Source organism: Carassius auratus, unplaced genomic scaffold (assembly GCF_003368295.1).
Source record: "Carassius auratus strain Wakin unplaced genomic scaffold, ASM336829v1 scaf_tig00035992, whole genome shotgun sequence".
NCBI lineage: Eukaryota > Metazoa > Chordata > Actinopteri > Cypriniformes > Cyprinidae > Carassius > Carassius auratus.
In genome coordinates this window covers 27,501-53,091 of record NW_020526277.1, presented here as the reverse complement: position 1 = coordinate 53,091, position 25,591 = coordinate 27,501, and the positions used below count along the sequence as shown (strand labels likewise).

Below are 25,591 nucleotides of genomic sequence, written 5' to 3'. Positions count from 1 at the left end.
CAGACCTGTACAGTAAAGAATGACAATTGCAAAAAAAGTTACAAATGTCTTTAAGTAAATTGTAATTAGGGATGCACGATCATGATTTTTCATGGCCGATACCGATTTGCGTTTTTTTTTTTTTTTTTTTTTTTAATCTTTAAACAACAAATAAGAAAGAAGGAAAGTGTGCATAAACAAGATGTTTATTTGGTATTTAATAGCCCAAATTGGCTTTTGACTATTGAAAACAATAACCGTAACCATCTGAAATTAACGGCAGTAACTGCACAGTAAGCAGACTACATTCAATACAAACATAGATGATACAGACCTCAGCATTTAGCTTTTGTTTCTGAATTGTTGAAACTACAGAGAACTGGCCTTAAATAAAAGATTAACTGTAACCATGTGAAATTAAAGGCAACAACTGCATAGTTCTACAATCCAAACAACACAATCAACACACATTCAATAAGAGGTTTCTTAATCAGCCTTCAGTATTTTAGTTTTTAAGTTTGGTTTTAAAAAAAGGTCTTTACCAGTGAGACTAAATAAAATTATGCTATATAAACGCATTATTCTAAAATGTTAAAATCAAATAATTTTGGTGCGAATAAAACAAAGATGCAAAGTGTTATGGTAATGATTTCTCACATATATATATATATATATATATATATATATATATATATATATATATATATATATATATATATATATATATATATATATATAATTTTTTTTTTTTTTACTTGGAAAAATAAACTATTGTCTCAAGTTAAAAAAATATAGATTTCCATACCCTATTTTTTTTTATTGGATGAATTAAACACTTTTTTGCAAGCTCTACTTTACAAAAAAACAACAACAAACATTTCAGTTTTGTCACAGTTAGTCCGTTTGGTTTCCCAGCCGGCATTTCAACGTTGATTCAACGTTGAAACAACGTCAGGTACCATGGTTGAATCAACGTTGAATAACCTTTCGATTTTGCAAATTGGATCAACGTTGAAATCACGACGTTGATTCACCGTTGAAATCGTGACGTTGATGTATGGTTGAAATCATGACGCTGATTCACCGTTTAAACCCCGACGTTGAATCAACGTTGAATAACCTTTCAATTTTGCAAATTGGATCAACGTTGAAATCACGACGCGGATTCACCCTTGAAATCGCGATGCTGTTTCACCATCTTACCTGCATTATGGGTGAATTAGGGTCGTGCTGCAGACCTGGGATGAAAGCTGAATGAGGTGTTGATTTTGAAAAGTTAATCAACATTGTTTCCCCGTCGTACCTTGCACCGTGTATAAATACACCTAGATACTAGTGGGCATTTAGATCAACACGGTACATGCAAGGCTAAAAATCTAATGACTGGCAGCAATGGCTTTACAAACAACTTCAATAAACTACAACATGCTCAAAATTGTCAAACAGCAGTTTAATTTTGGAAACATACTGTATAAAACAGATGAAAATAATCCCACACTTTATTATGCAGAGTATGCATGGAGGTAATGCTAAAAACATGTAGCAGAACAATCCAAATACAATAATATTTAAAGGTTTTTGTAAAATAATTTGGCACAAAAATGCATATTTTTTGCAGCACTTACAAGACAAACCCTTGTACCTTTATGACTGAAACCAGTGGATCTTTTATTTTGGTGGAAAACTACAGTTTCTGTCAAAAACATGTTTTAGTAATGTGTCTCATCACAAGTTGTGCACATTTGTGCCATGAAAATGTGTTGCACGAGCAGGGAACCTTCAACCAGTTGATTTCTAATGGGAACCCCCCCGGACTGTGTCTTCTTTACCGTGGGGAATGCAGAATGAGATTTCTACCGCAGGGCACTCTAAAATGTTAGAACCAGCAGCCTTAGTGTATACAGTGTGGTTGTGCTTCGGGTGATCCTTGAAAGTGTCCCAGCGCTAGGTCCTTTCTGACACCGTCCCCTCCACTCTCTCCCACTTGTGTACTTTCTGTACCGTCCTGTATAAACATTTACATTTAATCATTTAACAGACGATTTTATCCAAAGCGACTTACAAATGAGAAGAACAGAAGCAGTCAGGTGTACAAGCGAACAACAACAGTAAACAAGTGCCATGACAAGTCTCAGTTAGTCTAGTACAGAACGCATAGCCAGGTTTTTTTTTTTTTTTTTTTTATATGAAAGACAAGAAAAGAAGGAAAAGTGCTAGCATTAGTTGGTTAAGTTCTTGTGAAAAAGATGAGTCTTAAGATGTTTCTTGAAAATGAGTAAAGACTCAGCAGTTCGGATTGAGATTGGGAGGTGATTCCACCAGCTGGACACAGTCCAGGAAAAGGTCCTTGAGAGTGATTTTGAACTTCTTTGGGATGGCACCACAAGGCGTCGTTCACTTGCAGAGCGCAAACTTCTGGAGGGCACATAAGATTTAACCAGTTTGTTTAGGTATGTTCACAACGTTTCACAATAACTTTGATATTGTGAAATATATTTAACTGAAAACTGAATGCAAAATAAATATTTTCACTTTACAGTTCAGTAACAGTGAGGTTGGAAACAAAGTGGACAACACTATTCATTAAACACTTATTCAATGTATTCAGATGAAAATGTACAATATTAACAAATTATTCACAAGCAGTGTTTTCAGAGCCCCCAGTTACACTGTCTTAATCAGAACACTAGCAATACAGTGTAGTAAAACAAATAAAATCTAATTCAGTAAATTTTTAATAAACGAAGTACAATCAAAACCTATCACAAAAGGTCAAAGCATCTCTAGCAGAAGTGACAGTGCAATGTAGCAGATGAACAATTTTTTACCAATGTTTCAAGAATAAACTGGATCCTCGATGACTCTACAAGGGGGAAAGAAGAAATGGTTTACTGAAAAGTTCTTAAAAAGCAGGATTTCATATTATACCATTTCTTTAAACGACTGGTTCTCAAACTTTTTATACCAAGTACCACTTCAGAAAATATTTGTTATTAAATATGAAGTTGCACCATAATGACCAACATTACATTTCAGCAGTGTAGTAGCAACATTACATTTTAGCAGTTAAAAATGAGGCAGTTTTATTTCTAATAAGAATATTTATTGTTGACAGACAATTTACCATGGTAAATACAGTTTGAACATTAACACTACAACTGTGCTTACTTACACAGGTAAATGAAAAAAAAAGTTTAAATTAAAATGTAATTTTAAATGTAATTATGTAACAAAAGTTACAAAACTGTACTGTACTTTAACTCTAACATACTTAAATGTGCAAAAAAAAAACTTACTCAAAGATTAAGTTAAAATGTATTAACATTAATTAGTTTAATTTAGTGATTCACCTGCATAACAACTAGAGGGGGCCTGACACTTTGAGAACCATGGCTTTAAACAATCCTTTTTTTTTTATTCATATTCATTAATTCATTAAAATTATATTATTTAAATACCCACACTTATATGTATCATATATATTTGCACTTATATGTTTCAGAAAACACTTTGAAACTATTATAAGAATACAAACATATATAACACACCTAATGCATGGGATTCATATCAGGAAAATATGGGAAAATCTCTAAACCATCTCTAAATCTCTCTTACCAGCAACACATTAGGTGAGCATCTAACTTGATCAGCTGTGATAAAGCAATGCAAAAATAGACACATGGGTATTTATTTATCTGCAGGTTACATGTCCTTTAAACTACCCATTTGTAAACTCTGGTAATACTTTACTATTTTCAAAAGATATTAAAGGTAACGTTAGCGATTTTCTTACCTCATTTTGACAGGATGTTTTCAGGACCTCGCAGAACACCTGACCCTTCTTGTGTTCACAGTTTTTGTTCTCCATTGACATGTCACGACTCAAATTCGCTTAAAATAAATGAAAAATGTACAGGCAAATATGAAATAATTTGGGACCGACCGAGCAGTCAGTTATAACGAGCAGCAGCTCACTGTTAGCCGCCTCACTCACAGAAAGACGACAATAACGGTCATATTTTTTAAATGTAGAAAGGCGCGAACCGATTCATTGTCCAGTTTCCTGAATGACAGCCAGATTAACCAATCATGATAGAAGTAATAACATAAAACTACCAATGGGAGTTGTTTCAGTGTGATAAAGCAGCGAAATGTATATAGTTTTATTGTTGTTAATGATGATAATATTTAACATATACCTTTAGATTTTAGAATAGGTATCATGACTAAAATATTTTAAAATGCTATTAAAATAATAAATTAATTTAAAGCATTTAATATAAATAATTTAAAAGCTTGTTAACATTTTTCTACCATTTAGCATTAAAATTTTTTAACGTTGTTTCATTAAAACAACTGACCTTATTTCAACCATATTTCAACATTGAAAGTTGGTCATGTGCTGGATGTTTTTCAACCATTCAGCTTTAAACGTTGAATCAACGTGGTTTCAACGTTGAAACCACAACTGACCTAATTTCAACCATATTTCAACATTGAAAGTTGGTCATGTGCTGGATGTTTTTCAACCATTCAGCTTTAAATGTTGAATCAACGTTGTTTCAACGTTGAAACCACAACTGACCTTATTTCAACCATATTTCAACGTTGAAGGTCGGTCATGTGCCGGCTGGGTTCTCATCCAACACGTGAGAAGTTGATCTGAACATCCTTCACTGTCTCCTCTTGTGGAGGGCGCGGACAGGTACAGATACACTCGCGATAAAGGGACTCTTATTTTGTTCAGTCGGCTGTTTGCTTCCTGTTATCTGTGCCTCAGACGTGTAGCTCTGCACTTCCGGCGCTGATTGGCTGTCCGTGTCCTGCGAACAGATTTCGAAATACTTCCACACAAATGATATGATAGCGAATGATTACAATGTAAGCTGTGTCCAAATTCAGGGTCTGCATCCTCCTTAGGATCCTTCCTACCCGGTTGAAGGAGGATGGGTCCTCCGACGACCGCAAAAACCGGAAGTCGGTGTTTATGAATTTGGACAGCCTACCCTTCTTTCAGTTCCCTCCCTTACCCATTGCTCATGTCCTGTTGCCTAGCAACCGTTACAGCTGCTAAGCAAGACACGGGTGAAGAGCTCATCGTTCTCTCCCTGGATCTTTATAAACACTTCTGTCTGCTCTTTCGTCCTTAGAAGCGTTAAAAACAGCTTCAATCACTAACAAATAAGCTGTGTGTAAGGGGATATTCACACAGGCAGTAAGGAAGAAGCTAGTTTACGAAAGTAAACTTTTTTTTTTTTTTTTTTTTTTTTTTTTTTTACATATTTTTACAAAAAAATGCTTAACGCTAAAACAAAATGCCTAACTAGAAAACCACTGAAAATATATATTTTTGAAAAGCCAGTTTTCAAAAAACATCGAAAATAATACTCCTCCCCCACTCCGCTACCGCTCGCTTCCTCCTGCCGAAAATAATTATGGGATAGGTAGGACGCGAAAGGATCCACCACACCCATCCTTCCAATTCGGGGAAAAGGAGGACGCATTTTTTTTTTTTTTTAACATTGCACAGAGGATACAGAATCAAACACAAAAAAATAAATAAAAATAAAACAATACACTCAGAGTAAAGCAAGGCAGTAGATAAGGGATAGTCTATGAAAAAAAAAAAAATTCACAAAAGATTCATAGACATTACAAATACAAAAGATGAATAAAAGTAAATAGAAATAAATAACACTGGGAATAAACAAATAAATAATAAAACTTCAGAAATTCATGAAGTAACTTATAATGAAACCATAATTTTTTAAGCAGCAAAGAAGTTTTAGCAGCTTTCTTATTAGCTGATAAACAAAGAGAGTCATAAAATAATTTTAGATCAACACAAAAAAGCTTAAAATTGGGCTTTGAAAAAGTTACTTTACACTTATGAAGATGAAACGCGCCACATAAAGTAAGCAATTTTAATCTGTCATCCATCTCCTTTGACCCGGTGTCCCAAATCAAAAACAGCACTTTCACAACCTCAAATGTAAAGAGTTTGTAATAAACAGAAAATATAAGCCAGGCTACTTTTTTCCAGAACTCTTTTGCATAATCACATTCAAAAAACAGATGTGGTATTGTTTCAAGATTAGAATTACAGAATGTGCAGTGAGAAGATATGTCGAAGTTAAATTTAGAAAGGAGAGAGTTACAGGGATAGTAATTATGTAGAATTTTAAAGTGAAGCTCTTTCCACTTGTTAGGTAACAGAAACGTATTGATGCCAGTCCATATATTAATTGTAGAAAAGCTTTGGGATGACAACTAGACTTCCTAATAAGACATTTTCTAATCCAAAAGTTATTACATTTGACATTGGAAAGCTCCAAACCTCCAATAGACAATTGGGGCTTTTCACAAACGGATATTCTGTAGCTACAGAATGACCTCACCATATGCAAAAGTTTAGGTGAAATAGAATTAGTAACCCAGTTATAAACTTTAGGTGATGAACTTACTCCAAAAAGGTTGATAAATTCATTGTAGGAATAAAAGTTACCATCCTTATTCAATAAATCCAAAATAAAAATAACACCTTTGTCAACCCAATCCTTAATAAAGATAGATTTTTTTCCACAAAGCACATTCTGATTGTTCCATATAATACTCCTATGAGGGGAAAAATTGTGGCAAAAGGCAAGCTTACAGGCCTCCAAGGCTTGCTTATGAAAATTGGCAAGCTTGAGCGGAAGTTTGTTGCATTTAAAATCGCAAGACAATAAAAAATTCAACCCTCCACATTTTTCAAATATAAATTTAGGTATGTGAAACCATAACAAATTAGAATCAGCATTCAGGCAACGTTTAATCCAGCCGATCTTGAAAACCTGATTGAGAGTACTGAAGTCCAAAGCATTCACACCTCCCTCCAGAGTATATCTTATCAGAGTCTTTCTTTTAACATACTCGGTTTTATTTTTCCACAAGAATTTAAACAGTATAGAGTCAATAGATGAGGAAGTTTTCGGGTTGATGTATAAAGTCAAAGCTTTACTAGACAATCCTAGAAATGCCTTCAGCTTTAGCTATCAGAACACGACCATTTGTAGCCAGCAATTGAAGATATTCTTAAATTTTTTTGTCCGTTGTGAAAAATTATCTAAAATCCTATCTTTGGGTGATTTACTTATTAAAATGCCTAAATATCTAACAGAACTTTTGACCTCAATACCTTCTATATGATGTTTTTCAAGACTGTGAATAGGTATAATTTCACTTTTATTTCTATTAACTGTGAGACCAGAAGCACTAGAAAAGGTTTTTAAAGCTTCCAAAATCACAGGAACCTGTTTCTCATCTTTTAAAAACAGACAGGTGTCATCCGCCAGTTGACTAATTAGAAAAGTGTGTTCAGCTACAACAATACCATGAACATCTACACAGTGAGTAATAAAAATATTAAGAAACTCTGTGACTAATAAAAACAAAAATGGTGAAAAAGGACACCCTTGTCTGATGCCCCTGCTAATTGTAAACCGGGGAGAAACACCATTCACCAATGACACATTGCTGTTAATATTTTTGTAAAAAGTCTGAACTATTTTAATAAAGGAAGAGCCAAAACCAAATTTGCGCAAAGATTCAAACATAAACTCATGCTCGACAGTGTCAAAGGCCTTATAAAAGTCTAAAAATAAAATGACTGCACCATCATTGATCAATTCATTATAATCTAACATATCTAAAACAAGCCGAATGTTATTTGCTATATGCCTACCTTTCATAAAGCCAGATTGGGAGACTGAGACAATTTCTTCTAAACATGGTTTCAGTCTATTTGCATAAAGGGAAGCTAATAATTTATAATCCGAATTAAGTAAAGTAATTGGGCGCCAATTATCTAAATATGAGGAATCTTTGCTAGGCTTTGGGATTAAAGTGATCAAACCCTGCTTCATGGATTCAGTCAATTCACCTTTCTTTACACAGTCTTTAAAAACTTCAAAAACAAGCTTATTTATGTCTTGCCAAAAGGTCCTATAAAATTCAAAAGGGAGTCCATCTGGACCAGGGCTTTTATTGAGGGGGGCTTTCTGGATTATCATATCCAACTCTTCCATAGTCAAATCCATCTCACAAGACGACCGATTTCCATCACTTATAATAGGTGTGAATGCTTGAACTCTCTCAAAAAAACTATCAGCAAACTGAGGATTAAACGAAGAAGAATAAAGCTGTGAATAAAAATTTGAAACAAAATTAGAAACTCTAGCTTCATCTGTGACCAAATTGCCCTCAATATTTAGAGAACATATTTTCTTAGATTCCCCTCTTTTCTTTTCTAAATTAAAAAAATATGCTGAATTTTTTTCTCCGAATTCTAGCCACTTTACTCTGGATCGAATAAAGGCACCCTTAGCCTTTTCTACATAAAAGTTATTTAAATCTTCTTTTAGATTGTGCAGTTTTACTTTATCAACTTCACTAGTCTGTTGCTTGCCTAAAATTTGATTCATTTCACTTAATATGGAGGTATACTTTAAAGATTTTGCCTTGGCTAACTGTTTACTAAATCAAATAGAAAATTTTCTACACTCGTATTTAAACATTTCCCAATTAGAAGATATTGAAACATCAGGTTTTGCTTTAAATTCTTCAATGATTCTTTTAATACCCAAACAATAAGAGGGAATCTGTAGTAGAGAACAATTTAGTTTCCAATATCCAGGGTTTCTGTGACAACCAGTACCAGAATCAGACAAAATGAGATCAATAAAAGCATGATCTGTGAGGGGAGCAGGAAATATACTACTGGACTTAATAAAAGAAGATATACAGTCTGATGTAAGCCAGTAATCTATACGCGATTTTCTCGAAAGATCTTTACTGAACCAAGTATATGAACAATCTTTATCGTGCATAAACCTGTAAGCATCCAAAAGAGAAAGGTTACTACAAAAATCATTAATAATAGTGTTACATCTGCATGACTCTCGTTTTGGGGGAAATCTATCCAGACATAGGTCAGGTGCTTCATTAAAATCTCCCCCAACTATTACTGCAGCAGATGGATATTTACCTTTTGAATCAAGAATTTTAGAAGACAGATCCTGAAAAAATAAGTTATTTTGTGTATGATTATTAAAACCATAAACATTAACCAAGATAAAGAAAAAATCCCCTAGAAGAATGACAGCAATAATCCATCTACCCTCGGTAGAAGAAAAGGACTGCAGAATCGAGCCACTAAAATTATGGTCAAATAAAATCAAAACTCCAGCGGAGTGATTAGTACCATGACAAAATAAAACCTTACTTCCCCACTGATTGCGGCAAAATGTTTCATCTTCATAACAAGAATGTGTTTCTTGAAAAAAATAAACATCCCTTTTCTGTGACGTACAAAATAAAAATAAAGCCTTGCGTTTAGATAAATCACGAATCCCCCGTACATTAAGAGAAAAACAAGACAGTTTAACCGCCATATGAACAGTAACAAAACGAGAAAAATAAAATAAAAAATACTATACAACTACAATCGTAACAAAGTTATGAAATGTAATACAGAATACAATTAAAGTGCAAAACTTGAAACATATCCATACCCCTTAATAATGGTTTAGGCTATCCGTTCCCTATATGTTCCCTCCTTTGCTTACCTTAACATATTAATGCTCATACATATTTGTCAGAATTTTGCTAATGTCAATAAATGTCTCGATTAACAAAAGTTCAGACAAATCTGCAAAAATCAGACATCGTCTGCAGAAATCCTCCTTCCATCCACGATAGCATTTGCCCCCCTGAAGCCAGCACGGCGACCCTCCTTTCAGGCTTTCTCCACCAAAGACCACAGCTTGTTCCGTGCTTCCTTCATCCTCTGCGTCAGGTCCTCTGAGATCCTAATCTTCTTCTGTTTGAGCACTTCTGATCGTCTTGCATCAGCCCAGACACGATCGCGGTGAGATCGAGAGAGAAATTGTACAATTATCGTACGCGGGCGTGCATTGCCCAGTTTGGGGCCAAGCCTGTGCGCAACATCAATCGAAGACTGCAGAACATCTGCTAAGCCTGGTGACACCTGAAGAAAAATGTCCATTATTACCATCTTGACATTCTCCCCAACTTCCTCCAGCACACCCGAAATCCTCAGATTCCAACGACTCTTGTAGGCATCCAGCTCATCCACTTTATCCCATAAGCGATTATTTTCTGCAGCCAGCGAAGATAGCTGGGAGTCCATTTTATCAGATTTAACAGCTGTAGTCTCTGTTTTTTTGTCAACGGCGTCAACCCGTGTTGTGAGATCGGAGAAGAGGGTGGAATTGGTTGCAACCGATTTCTCGACCTCCAGAAGTTTCTCCATGAAGTCATCCTGCTTCTTACCCAGTCTCTCTATTGCCTCCAACAAAACAGCATTAGAGGGGTCTGAGGACGGGCGTCGCATTTTCGGTAACGGACTTGCCGCTGGAGACTCGGGAAGACACACATCCAATGAATCCAGATCATGGGCAGTTTTAGAATAATTATGTATGCGTTTAACACTTTCAAATTTCGAGGTATCGTCCACCTCCATCATGACGCCACACAGGAAAGCTCAAATCCACGTGTTGTGAAACGACGTTAATGAACTTCGAGGGGGAAAGAAAATTAGGAATTCGCAAAACACAGTATCTTTGAAGTATAGGGAGCGTGAACAAAACTAAAATCAGCCCATTGATGACAAAAGAACCTTTAAAGGGGAATAATAATCAAGTTTTGCACAAAATTCAGAGAAGAGACAAAAAATATGACCTACACCGACGCCATCTTGAAGACGCCCCCCGAGGACGCATTTGTGGGCTGCGTTTGAAGGATCCTACGAATTTGAACAGCCTTCGTCGCGGCACTGTGACGTAACATCCTTCAAATGAGTCCTCCGAAGGATGTAGACCCTGAATTTGGACACAGCTATTGTAGTCTGTGCATGCGGCCGTACTTCCGGAAAAATCGGTCGAAAAAAGACCAAAAACCGGCCAAAAGTCGATTGCGTTTTTTAAGCGCAAACCGTCCGATTTATGGCCTTTCAACCGGTGAATCCCTAATTGTAATTCAGAAACAGAATTTTCTTGATTTCTCACATTTAAACTACATTTTCACATTTTATGTTATTTTAAGTAGTTCTGTAGTTCATCCTGTGTCTACTTTGTTCATCTTTTTTCTTCTGTATTTGTTTATGGTCATGTAATAAGGTTTTTGGCAATGTTTTATTTATTCCACTATGGTGTTAACACATGATGAATTACTCCCACATGAACATAACGTGTCTGATTCATTGTTTTCTCTTTCTGTCTTCAGTCTGCGTTATTGCAGTATTACAGAGAAACAGTGTCTCATCCTGACTTCAGCTCTGAAATCAAACCCATCACACCTGAGAGAACTGAACCTGAGCTGGAATAAACTACTAGGAGACTCTGGAGTGAAACACCTCAGTGATCTACTGATGAACACACAATTCAAGCTGGAGAAACTACAGTTAGTATCATTATACTCTACAGCAGTTACACTGAGATTAAAGATTACTGTTTACTTTCAGGAAAAGGAAAGGAAAGAAAAGAATGTGACGTGTGGACAAATCTAGTGTCCCATACTCTGAACATGTGATCTGCATTTAACACACACACACACACACACACACACAAACACACACACACAGTGAACACACACACACACACACACAAACACACACACACTCTCTCTCTCACACACACCTTGAACACACACACACACACAGTGAACACACACACACACACACAGTGAACACACACACACCGTGAACACACACACCTTGAAAACACACACTCACTCTCATACACACACACACACACACCTGCAGTTGTGGTTCAGTTCTTGCTCGAGGGTCTCATCTCAGTCAGTCACCGGAGATCACAGTAATCCAGTTCATTAATGGACCAAAATATTATTTTTTATAATATTTTTATTCACTCAGACATGTACAGTAAAGAATGACAGTAGCAAAAAAAAGTAAACAATATATTTAAATAAATTGTAATTCAGAAACAGAATTTTCTTGATTTCTCACATTTAATGTTATTTTATTAATGTTCTGTAGTTCATCCTGTGTCTACTTTGTTCATCTTTTTTCTTCTGTTTTTGTTTATGGTCATATAATAAGGTTTTTGGCAGTGTTTTAATTATTGCACTGTATGATGTTAACACATGATGAATTACTCCCACATGAACATAACGTGTCTGATTCATTGTGCTTTCTCTTTCTGTCTTCAGTCTGTGTGGATGCAGTATTACAGAGAAACAGTGTCTCATCCTGACTTCAGCTCTGAAATCAAACCCATCACACCTGAGAGAACTGAACCTGAGCGGGAATCAAATAAAAAACACAGGAGTGAATCACTTATGTGACGTACTGAAGGATTCACGCTGTAAACTGGAGAGATTGAGGTCAGTAACATTCACAGACAAGAATCAAAATGATGAAAATCACTTTGTTTAACTCTTATGTGCTGTTCAAGATCTTTTGAGACCCCAAATGATGTTTGCTGAAATAAAAACAGATGTTTCCTTTATCTAAATGACATGAGACTTTGTACGGTTGTCAACACTTGGTGCTCTACAAATAGAAAATTATATTGGATTGATATCTGGTTGTGTGTTAGTGTGAAAAAAGTATCTTTCTGGAGACCCACATTGAAATGAATGAGGAAATGATCAAATCAATACTTTCTCCTCTTAATTTATCAAATAAAATCAATAAATCCACCACAATTCAGACCACAAAATACACGAAAGTGAAGTGCACAATGCAGAATGATTAAACTCTCATATAAATGTTACATAATTAGTCAAAATGTCCATCACAACACAGATAACACACACAGTCTGAAGAGGAGACTCCAGCACATCCACGATGGAGGAAAAACACACACACCATGTTATCCACATTAATCACAATTAGGAATGAGGGTCTTAATAAAGTGAATTTTACATAAAAAGCTCTTTTTATATAAAAACCTATTTAAAAATATATTTTTAATTAATACATTTTATAAATTTACAAAATATCACAAATCCTTCAAAAAACTACATAAATGTAGAGTAAAAACATTAATAAATGACACATTTTGTAACAAAATGTCGTTTTGTTGGCTGTGTTCTCTGGAGAGCCCAAACAGCTCGAGTGTCGTCCCCAAATGAACAGCACATAAGAGTTGAACAAAACACTTTATACTCAATATCTCATGATGAATGTGTTCACATTATATTTGTGAAAGATTCTTCATCTTAATGATTTGTTTGTAAGATGATCTCTCTTCCTCTGTTTGTCTCTTTCTAGTCTTCATCACTGTGACATTACAGATGTTTCTTCTTTAACTCAGTCTTTGACAAACACAAAAGCTCTGCAGTTTCTAAAAGAGCTTGATCTGAGTTATAATAAGATTGGAGACTCAAAGCAGAAGCTCATTGATGTGCTACGAGACTCAAACTGTGAACTGATGTGAGTAAACTTCACTTTGTGATATTAAAGAGATTCATTTACCTCTGATATGTGAACAAATATATACTTTCAGATATTAGTGAAAAGAGTTGATCAAATGATCCTCAAGCTTTATTTCAAAGGGTTTGTGTCAGAATGAAATGTAAAGTTGATGAAAATGTTGAACACAAAGGAGGAAAGAGAAGAAAAGCAGACTGTCACAGCTTTCTACAGCAACAGCTGCTTTATTAATGAGATCAGTAATAGTGAATCATTCGAGTTTGAAATAGATTTGTTCAGATTGTAGGAAAACGCTGGTAAAATCAGAGCAGATTCAGCTTCAGCTCACAGTCGTCCAGCATCACATGATCAATGTTTCTGTCTCTTGTGTGTTTTTACTTTGACAAGCAACACGTCACATTACTTTACACTTACTTTCTGTAAGAGATAATGTCCCTCCAGCCGCTTGTTATCACAGAATAAACCCGACAGGGTGATCAGGACTTGTGTCCTCCTGAAGAGACTTATTCTGTGATAACATCCGGCTGCATCTGCATTATCACACTTATTATATGCTTTCTTGACACACACGTGAAGAATTAGACACAATTTAGATTCAGCTAAACACTTCTGCTCAGTTAGCAACAACTTGAACAACAAGACACACTTTGAACAATGTCTCCTCAAGTCTACTATTAACAGGAATCTCCTGCGGTTTGGTTTGAGGGTAAATCCAGTCAGTAACTGAGGCACAAGCTAATAGCAGTTGTGTTTGAATGAAACGAGTGAGAGCGCGGTGCTGTGATACGAGAGAAGTCAAAGAAACGCCCGACTCAAATACCGTATGACTGTGTGTTATTCTGCTGCTAATGACACACACCTAATGAATAACACACCTCCGAATGTCACCACTGACCAATCAGAATCCAGTATTCCAGCGAGCTGTGCAATCATTTCACTTATTTACTGAGACCAACACAAACATGTTTAAACTAGAGACAAACAGCTTTAACTAGTGACACATTTAACTGAAAGATTTGTGTTTTAAGACTAAATCACATTTGTGTTTGTTCCTTGTCATTTATTATATTTGCTGTACACTCGTTAGTGTGTGTTTCTCTTTATATTGACTCAATAGAGACACAAACAGAATGGAATTCATGTTATAAATGTATTTAAAACACAAATATTGTTTTAGAAATGTCTATGCAAAATTGTTTAAATGTAACTGCAATTGAAATAGTAACTGATTTGCAATTTGTTCTGAATACAATTTTTTTTTCTCTCTTCCACCTTACAGTGTTGATGAAGAATTTCTCTCAGATTCAGAGGATGAAGAATGATTCATGTTGCTTTAGTATTCAAGCAGATGATCATTGTGTTTAATGTAAAGCTGGAACAGAGGAGGAAGAAGCTCAGATGAGTCTGTCTGGCTCTTCAGTTTAATAATATTTCTATTAAACTCATTCATAATGATTAAAATGTTTCAATGTGATTGTCAAGTGCAGCACTTAAATGTGTCAAAAGATATAAAGCAAATCTACAATGTGTGAAACTTATCTCATGTTTTCTACACATTGTTATTCTATTTTACTTTATATTAAGTTGTGTGTCTGTTGTTAATGTACATATATCCAGTATATAGTCTTTGTTCTGTGGATGGAGTCTCTCCTTCATCAAATCAACATTAAACATTTTCACAAGTTAACAGCATTTGTGTCTTTCACTCTCCTCTAAATACTCAAACACATTTAGTCTTTTTAACACTTTTATATTTTCATGTAATAAAATGCTACATACAGTTAAAAACAAGTGAAAAGTTTACTTGTCTGTTTTAAGTATTATTAAACTGTTTTAAATACAGGCTAACTTGTAGACATGAAACATAAAGCATAAATAGCTAATGCATAATAACAGAAATGTTCCCATTATATGTACAGCAGGTAAAAGAAGTCAGCATTTTTATTTATTTGGTTTTTCTCAGTTAATATATTTCTAAAGGTGCTGTACTTAATTGCGCCGCATGAGTAGTTGTTGGTCAGAGATGTTTTGGAGCAGAAGATCTGCAGGATTCTGGAGGTTCATCATGTGGAAAGTTGATAGTTAGGTAAAGTGCTTCTGTCGTTCTCTAACATTCACAACAGCATTTCTTCATTAGTCTGTGATAAACCATGTTTCATATAAAACACAAAACTAAAACACATTCAGTTCAACTCAATTCATCGGTGCTTTATTTGTACTTTGTAAATTTGTAAAATTATATTTCTATGTTTATTTTCACTTTCTAAATTCTTACATTGCTTATATTTGGCATCTTTTAATTGTTTTTTTATATATTTATCTGTCTGTATATTAATGAAAGAGATGATGAAGAATAATAATAGATAATGGACTTATTGATTATTATTTTTTAAGCTCACAAGTACGTACAAGTGAAGACGAGCATCAAATCATCATGAAGAAGATAAATCTGCAGAGACAGAGTTTACTGAAGGACAGAGAGAACATGAGAGATCTAGAACCCTGCAGAACCAAACACACTGAAGAACAAACAGGATGTGTTTATTCTTCATCCTTCAGTAATGAGGCTCAAAAATGTTTGTATATATATATATATATATAAAGTCTGTCTGAGAGAGAATCTCCTGGAGAAATCAAAACAAATGAACACAACTGCACACAGAAGAAACATAAAACTGTAACTTAGTTCTTATATTTATAACATACAGCCCAGTTAAGCAACATGACACGACCAAGAGAGTGAAGTTTTCCCTGGAAACCACGATTGAAAATTTGACATTTTAAAGAGTTAAACGAGTAGTTCATATACATGTTAGTTCAATATTTGATATATTGTCAAAGTTGACTGTTTTTGCTCCATTTGGTTAATGAAAACGCTTCCAAACGCTTCTCTGAGCAACACACAGCAGTGTTTCGTTACTGAAGGATTCGTGTTTGTGAATTTTGAATCATTTGAGTCAATGATTCAGTTCTCCATTTATAAAGACATGCCCTGTGTCTCAATGTTCATACTATCATCCTAAATAGTGTGTGAGATTAGAAGAAGTGTAGAGAAATATAATGAAGGAACCAGTTAAATGTCCTTGTTAGTTTTTATCATATTTAGTCAACCTTATCCTGTTTAGTTTTAGTCGACTGAAAGTCTCAACATTTTAGTCTAGTTTTAGTCAATGAAAACTTGACATTTTAGCAGTAAGATTATTATTAATTAACCACACAGCAGGATTAAGTTTGGCAGCCATTTTTAATTCAGTCTTAGTTTTACTCAAATGTACATTTTAGTAATCATATTTAGTCAACCCTGTCCTGTTTTTGTTTAGTCAAGTTTAAGAAAACGAAATGTAGGAGCATTTTAGTCAGGTTGTATAATGGCTAAACCCATCAGAATTATTTTTGCTCTAAATTATAATCGTAATGTTTGTTGTTATTTGAGAAATGTACTTTTGTGTTTCAGGTATTGCTCTTTCACCAGTAAACACAAAGCAACAGAATGTGGACTCATACACATGGTTTATTTAATCTCATGTAATGTGCTGATTTATTAGACTTTTTATTATATAAAATAACACCAAAGACTTATGCACTCAGTCTGTCTATAATATGAAAACTGGTGAAACAGAAAAATATGATAACAGTGAAATCCCTAATAGTTATTCCACTATTTCCAAATTGCAGCATTGCATTATCAGTGACAGCATTTGAAGATTGATTTATAAAAATCATTTCAGGTTTAAGAAGTGTTTCAACATTGCATCAACTACTGATGAACACATTGATTTTATTTGAATCATCACTCTGTTGATTATTTAACCATGTGTTACTTTGTATTTGGAAGGCGTTTGTCTTTCAAACACATTAAAACGCACAAATTCACAAACTTTTGTCATCTGATCCTCTTTCACCAAATATATTTACTTGAAGTACCCCTGGGATTAAAAAAATATATTTTAATAATTATCACATTTGCATGTTCATGATTCTCTGATGTTGGTTATGGCCACATGACATGCAGGTAAACAAATGAAATGTTAAACTTTTTTAGTAAGATTTTATTTTATTTTGATTGGTTTTAAAATTATTTATTTTAATGTATGATTTTTTTTATGATTTAATTAATTAGCTTTGTATTAAAGTCACAAACCCTAGTTTGGGAAACCTTGAAGTAATGTTTAATGCACTTCATGTTAATAACAACAATATTTATATATATTTATTAGTCATGGGCTGGTATGAGATTTTGATGGTATGATAACCTTAAGCAAACATATCACGGTTTCACAGTATTGTTGTTACAGTTCTGAAATGATTGCGAATCATGAGTCAGTTCGGGAGTTCGGAGCGAGTTCGCGGATCATTTGAGTCAGTTCGGGAGTTCGGAGTGGGATCGCGAATCATTTGAGTCAGTTTGGGGATCGCGAATCATTTGAGTCAGTTTGGGAGTTCAAAGCGGGTTCGCGAATCATTTGAGTCAGGTCGGGAGTTCGGAGCGGGATCGCGAATCATTTGAGTCAGTTTGGTGATCGCGAATCATTTGCGTCAGTTTGGGAGTTCAAAGCGGGTTCGCGAATCATTTGAGTCAGATCGGGAGTTCAAAGCGGGTTCGCGAATCATTTGAGTCAGTTTGAGAGTTCGGAGCGGGATCGCGAATCATTTGAGTCAGTTTGGGACAGTAGCGGCGCCAGGATTTTTGTTGTAGGTGGGCCTCCAGAAAACTGGATGGGCCAGTTAAAATATGCCCCCCCCCCCCCAAATAAAAAAATAAAAAACGGGTCTCCCTTCATCTCCGTCCAGCGCTTTTCTGCGGCACTGAGGAGGACAGCAACTTGTATCGCTGTCCTCAGCTCAGTGCTGAAGGCAAGCGGACAAATAAATACACCTTAATTGTTGGCAGTAAGCTAACTTAATTTATCTCCTATGAACGTTCAATACACAAAAAGACTGAAACGGAATTAAATCTTTCTGATCGTTCTGTTTCTCTCTCCATTTATTTGTTTATTTGTTACGTTGTTCAGCTGGTTAATAATATTTCCACGTCCTGGCTGGTGACTTTGTTTGAAACCATCCATTTTCCCCAGCGCTGCAGCATGTGCCCTGCTGGCTTCATGTTTGCCACAACCCTCAGAAAAATGTTTCCAGTCTTTGAAGCCCGTATTAATGAATCTATCCTCATAAGCTGCTTCAGGGAAATGACGACAAGACTTACAAAAAACAGCATCTCTTGAGATGCTCATTTCTTGATGAATTTAAAATAAAATAAGCTGCTTTGTTTTGTTTTACGTTTCATATCGGAAAAAAACTGTCTGTGTCTGTCTTGAATGAATGACGTCCGCCAACGTCATTTATTTCATTGGATCACTTGCTGGTGTGGTAGAAGCCGCTGATTGGCTGAGAAGCTTTCGCTCAAAGCTTTCCTCGGGCTGCTTATTGGATGAACCGCTAGAATGAAAATCACTCACTACTCATAGGCCTGGGCCAAAATGGGTGGGCCCGGACCTTAAATGGGTGGGCCCAGGCCCACCCGGGCCCAATGGTAGCGCCGCGGCTGGTTTGGGAGTTCAAAGCGGGTTCGCGAATCATTTGAGTCAGATCGGGAGTTCAAAGCGGGTTCGCGAATCATTTGAGTCAGTTTGGGAGTTCAAAGCGGGTTCGCGAATCATTTGAGTCAGTTTGGGGATCACGAATCATTTGAGTCAGTTCGGGAGTTCGGTTTGTAGCGGGATCGCGGATCATTTGAGTCAGTTTGGGGTTCGCGAATCATAGCTGTATATGGATAGGCATTTTTAACTAATTTAGTATCTAGTTCTAATTATGTTCTCCAAGCGTGTTTAGGTACGATATGTGAAATCGTATTTTTTTGTTTTAAAAAATGTGTTATTTTTAAATGACTAGGTAAAATAAAAAAATAATAAAAAACTGGACACAATATATATTTTGTTTTTGAGCAACATACAGAATATTAGAAACAGAATTAGTTTATTTTTTTCTTTGATTTGTTTCCTAAAAAGACTGACATCTTTATTTAACCTAAATCTGTTATTACAGTTATTTAATTTTTATTAAATAATTCATATACATATAATTTCATATCATTTAGTTATATAATAATAATCATACACATAATTTTATTTAATAATAACCCAATTTGAAGCAAAAACAGAATGTTCTGACAAGCTTTGTGAAATTATATATATGTGTATATATTACTCTTTGTATTTTTATGTCAATATGGTAGAATATTATCCTATTTAAATCAAGTTAGGTCAAAAGTAATCTAAAAGTAGTCTGATTAGATTATCTAAAATGTGTAATGTAATGGATTATGTTACTAACTATAATTTTTGTCATGTAACTTTGAATCAGTACCGGATTACAGTTTACATATCTAGGCTATTTTAGTTCCCCTCACTCCACAACAATCCTTTCAATAAACAGTATTTAGAAAAGAACAAGAATTAAAAAGATAAGAAGCTATAGCAATACAGACGACAAGCCAAAACTAATTCATTTAAAACAAAACGAAACTGAAACCAACATTGGGTCTCTCATTCGACACAAAATCAAATGTTTCCGTATTTGCGATGTATTTGTATTTATTATGTACTTCACTCACGTTCAAATATCTACGTAAAACAAAATGTTTTTAGATAACATCACGTGGTACAGTGATAACACTTAATGGCACAGATTTTACTACATATTTAAACTGCGCAGTGTTTCTGTATTTTATTATGATAATGAAGAGACTGCATTGTCAAAGTAACTGTGGGATTATAATATTATAATTATAATATATATTATATATATTGTGCAGGATTATATACACATTATGAACAGCAGCAACGTGAGAGCTGTGGTAATAAATACAGTTGGATTGAGTGTGCAAACGTATTGTTAAACAATGTATTCTATGCAAAATAACAGTAATGCAATGATATTTTTATAGAAATAGTTTACTGTGCTTTGTACAGAAGTACTGTGAGGAGTGCAGTAAAAGAGCAGGTGCAGGTTAGATTGGTGTTGTGGAGTTCAGAAGTGTCACAGTCTCGGGGAAGAAGCTCTTCTGAGTCTACTAGTGCGAGAGCGTAGGCTCCTGTAACTCCTGCCGGATGGAAGGAGGATGAAGAGTTCATAGTGAAGATGAGAGGCATCCTTGATCATGTTTCTTGCCCTGCCCAGACAGCGCTTCTGATAAATGTTCTCGATGGAAGTTAACTGGGTGTCAGTGATCCATTGAGCAGTTTAAGGCTCCGTAAGAAGTAAAGGTGCTGCTGTGTCTTTTTGACCAGGGTGGAGGTGTTTTAGTTTTCTCCACCCACTGGAGTGCTTTGTGGTCAGATGCAGAGCAACTGCTGTGTCATACTGAGATGCAGTTTGTGAGTATGCTCTCAATGGTACAGCGGTAGACTTCCACAAGTTCTTCAGTATTTCTGTTTGTTAACAGCAGCTGTTCATCACTAATGCTCAGTTATCACTCAATTAATCACTTCATTATTTAATTGTAACGTATATCTTCTTTCAGTGAACTCAACTGAATTAAGTTCAGAGTACTCACAACTATTAGTTTTAAAACTTAAATGTTTTAAGGATATCTGTTGACTCAAACGGTTTGAGTTAAGTCACTTGTCAGGTTTTACAGTGAAGGGTGGTCTGATGATCTTAATGAGCTAACGCTCGTAATCTTCATCGATGTATTTTCTTTCCTTGTTTGTAGCGTCAGTGCGTAATGTTACACATCTGAGCAATTAAAAAATGTGAAATCTCTCGAGGTCCACCTGCAATTCACAAATATGAATGAGTGCAGGAGCTTCAGATTTTCTGTGTCAATGAGCAGAAAATGGTTGTTCACTCAAAGGTCTTGAATTAATTCGTTTTAATAATTGTCTTTCCATTTACCGTTTTTTTCTTCACTTATTGCATTATCTATGTTCTTGATACTTGAAGGTGACACTGTTGTTACAAGTTACTCCTGTTGTTTTAGCACTACAAGTGCACTATGTATAAATTAAATAACTGTTTTTCTATTTAATATTTTACTTATTGTCTTACCTGTGGTCTTGATAGTTGTTTATCTAATTACCTTTTATGTGTTACACTGCCCCTTTACTGGTTTTATATACCTTACTGTAAACTGTACACATTTACCTCAATGTGATGCACAAATAATGAGATACAGAATTGATCAATTTTGCCATTTATTGTTGTAACAGGTGGTATGCAATATGCATAACAATGATAATGCTGTTCATGCATAGACAACATTTAATGTAAGGCTGTGAAAACGATTAATAGCATCCAAAATAAAAGTAGTTTATTTAAGGTACATTTCTGTATATGTATATAAATGCACATACATACACGTGTATATCACCCTCTTCACATGAACCCTGAGGTGATCTATCTGCCGTGTTTCCTCCACATCTTCTGCATCCAGCTGCGTCCTCTGGTGAATGCAGGTATTTTCACTTCTGCACACACGAGTCCAACACTGTCTCTGTCACATCCACCATCTGCCAACACCAAGTCTCCAGGTAATAGTTTATTAAGAAGGCCATTATTCTCAGCCACATGTTTGTCACTGACACGACCTCCCCACATGAAAGAGAGAGATGCTTGTGGTGTAATGCCAATGAGATACTTTAGGGTGAATTGCATTTAGTGAGATACAGTCTGTGTCAGCACACATCAGAAGAGAAGACATTGAAGCCCAGTGTAGTATGTTTTTATTTTATTTGATATAAAATAACTTTATCTTGCCAGAGTTTGGTGCTGTTTCTAAATCGTGTTACTTTCTGCCGGGTGTCTGTTATGTGAGGATACTTGCAAAGATGGGAATTCTGACGCGTATGTGTGTGTTTATGAAATCGTTCAAAGCCAATAAATTAGCAAACAAACAATGCACACTCCTCTCACACAGAAAAAGAGACGGCACATACAGCTCTGGTGTTTGTGTTTCAATGGTTTTAAAACAAAAACACGTCTTAAAAATGTGTGTCCATGCTACAAATGTAGTCCCTCATTTAGGAACGAGCTCCTCGTTTTGTCCCGGCTGGTCATTGTCTCCTCTTCACGCCTCGTGGTGGTGTGTAAAGATCACAGTCATCCAAATGATGAAAAACTATTACCGTAAACAATGTATTTTGTGGCACCACAAAAAATAAATGATGGAGCATAATATGAAACTACACTGTAAAACATCACAGCCCAAATTAGTTATATGAACTTACTTTTCCCCTTTAACTTAAATTGTCACTTTAAGTTTTGGATATTGAACTTATGTTTATACGTTATTGAAAAATTAAACGTAAAGTAATGTGTTCTCTTGACTTCTGAGTTTTGTCTGGTTGTAAAAGTTGATTTAACTCGTGTCTGTAAGTTATATGTTGGGGGAGGGGCGATACACGGAGAGCGCGAAACACAGAGAGAAGCCATCACCATTTTGAGTTAATACAGCTGGCTGGAGACCTTACACGAATTCGTGCCGAGAAACACAAAGAATGCGAGGAAGGTGAGTTTTTCTTTTTTTATTTGTAATGGTAAATTAATAATGTTGCGATTTATTGCATTTTAGTCAATTTGACTGAATGTAATACGTCACCACAAGTTTTTCCCTCGTTAATTCACTGTTTTCCAGAGCCTCAAACGCTAAAATAGTTATATCACTTTGGATCACGGTGCTTATATTTTAGTTGGTCTTCGACCTGAAGTCTGCAGGTATTATTATTTACTGCCTTGACCGTGCTCCGCGAGTGACCGCGGTCAGTTGAACCGCCGTCTGTGAACACCACTGTGTTATGGTGAACACCCAGTCAAGCCTGCTGTCGCCTGGATTTTGCTGCACGTCTGTTTGTGGAATTAAGGTGTCACGATTCAAGCGTACAAAAAGCGTCTTTCTCTGCTTTTGGGCCACGCCACGCATTTGTACTGTAATTCAAAAATAGACAAATGTTCAAATCCAGGCAGCGGCTGCTTGACCGGGTGTAACGTTACACAGATAAAGACGCACTTGACTGGGGCAATATAAGGACACAGGGTTTTCCCTCGCTAATTTTACGGTTTACTAAAGCATCAAATGCTAAAATAGCTTAATATTTCACTTCAGTTTTCAATGTTTATATTTTAGTTACTTTGATACGTTGCTGACAGCTGTTTGTATAATACTTTTTCACTCCGTTACAGCGCTTCTTCTTTAAAGTTATTGTCAGCTCAAGAAATAAGGTTGTCACCCTGCAGTTTTCAAGAAGCTGATTTTAAGGACATTCATGTTACAATGAGGTACAGTTAACACATCCTTACTGATATTAAAATCGTTTGCTGTTTAACTTGTATATTTTTTTTTGCAGGCCTAATGCAGTCACACAACATATTTAATGCAGACCATGCAATTATTTCTGTACAATTTCACAATAAGGTAATTGTGAACTTGCTTATTTTTAAAACATTCTATATTTTATTCCTTGTGTCATGACCTCTATATATGACCTCTTTAATCATTTATGTTATAGGATGGCATGTGATTTACATATGTGATTATTTTTCATCTGTACATGCTGCCCACTACTAGTCTCTTTGGCTCCATTTTTCCTCCTGTCTTGTGTCTGTTTCAGAGAAGCACAGAGTTCACCATCGATCGTCTGCAGTCATTCCTGGATGGACCAGATGCCTTGGTGTCTTTTAGAGCTGTACGAAGCATATGTATCATCAAGCAGGAGCTTGAGACTTAGCAGTCATACAGTGCCTTGATAAGGAGGTATGAGTAAAAATTAACTCAATTTGATCAATTTCACTAATATAAGTGTTCTAATATATATATGTATTGAAGTCACTCAGTCTTGTTTATAATTGTATGTAGGACACAAATTGGAACAGAAGAAAAGCTGCCTTGGCCTTCTACGTTTCCTTTCAGAGTTAATCGAGATGTGGGATGTAAGAAAATATATTTTAATCTTGTGAATGTACTGATGATACTGAATTAATTGTACAGCAGTATGTGTAGGGAAAAAGTAAATCAGCTTTCGATTACAATATATTTATTATTATTATTTTATCCCACAATCAGTAATAATTTATGCTAAAATGCTTTTTTGACTGTCAGTTAATCTAAGTACTATACTATATATCGTGCCTAAACATGTCATCAATAATATCATGTACAAATCTAACGAAATATTAGGTTTTTTTTATTTTTTATTTAAATTTTTTGCTTTATGTGGAACCTCAAATGCTGAATGTTGGTCAAGTGTTTACTATAAGGAAAAACCTTTGAGTATTTATTGGAAATAGACCAATTACACATGTGTGTTCTTATTGCTTTTAGTGAGTTCTTTAACAGTATTGTTCAACACAGTCAATGACCATGTATTGTGCAAATCATTCAAAGGTCAGAAAGCTACATGTACTTGTTTATATAGAGAACACTTATGATCTTTAAAGTGATTGATGAGCCGTTATTTTGTATCATTACACACGGCCTGCCACTCCTCATTTTTCCCCCAATTCATGCCTTTTTCTTTCCCCCTCAGTTATATTTTCTATACCTCTTTTATACCACTCATCTACCTTTCTTCTTGTTCTGTATATTATTAAAGATGTTTTGATGAAATGGATGTTTAAGCACTTGTGTTCTTAAATGGCATTTTAAAACCTGTTTCCTTACAATAATTTGTATTCTCAAACCAATGTTAAAGCTTGTACAACATTACTTGAATTTTTGAATATTTCAATACATTTTTTACATTTTTGAGCAGACCAGTTACAAGTCTATTTATTATGAGCTGATTTGAGTGATCTAGAACTGATAATGTAACATAGTAAGTTGTTTCAACTCAGAGCATCAAGTTGAAACAACTAATGACCATTAGTTTAATAAATTGTAAAAATTAACTTCTTGAGTTGAAACAGAGTATCTGTAAGTTGAGTTAACTCACATTTTTAAGGCAGCAGGTGAACTTCGTTTATAAGTTTAACCAACATTAAATGTTTTACAGAGTATAGACTTTTTATTTGGTCCATCCGATATATCCAGTCATATCACACAGCTCTACCCTGAAGTGATCTGACTGTGGTGTTGAGGTCTTGCCGCAATGAAGTCTGTCAAGAGTCTGGACCCGGTGTTCCTCCCTCTCACCACCAGAGGGCGCCATTTCCCATTATCCC

The 25,591-nt window shown here is 35.3% G+C and overlaps 1 pseudogene; it reads left to right on the top strand.

The window, feature by feature from the left end:
• Nucleotides 1–21,815: 21,815 nt before the first annotated feature.
• The window catches only part of LOC113082395 (cytokine receptor common subunit gamma-like), a 19,609-nt pseudogene continuing 15,833 nt past the window's right edge, over nucleotides 21,816–25,591 (top strand).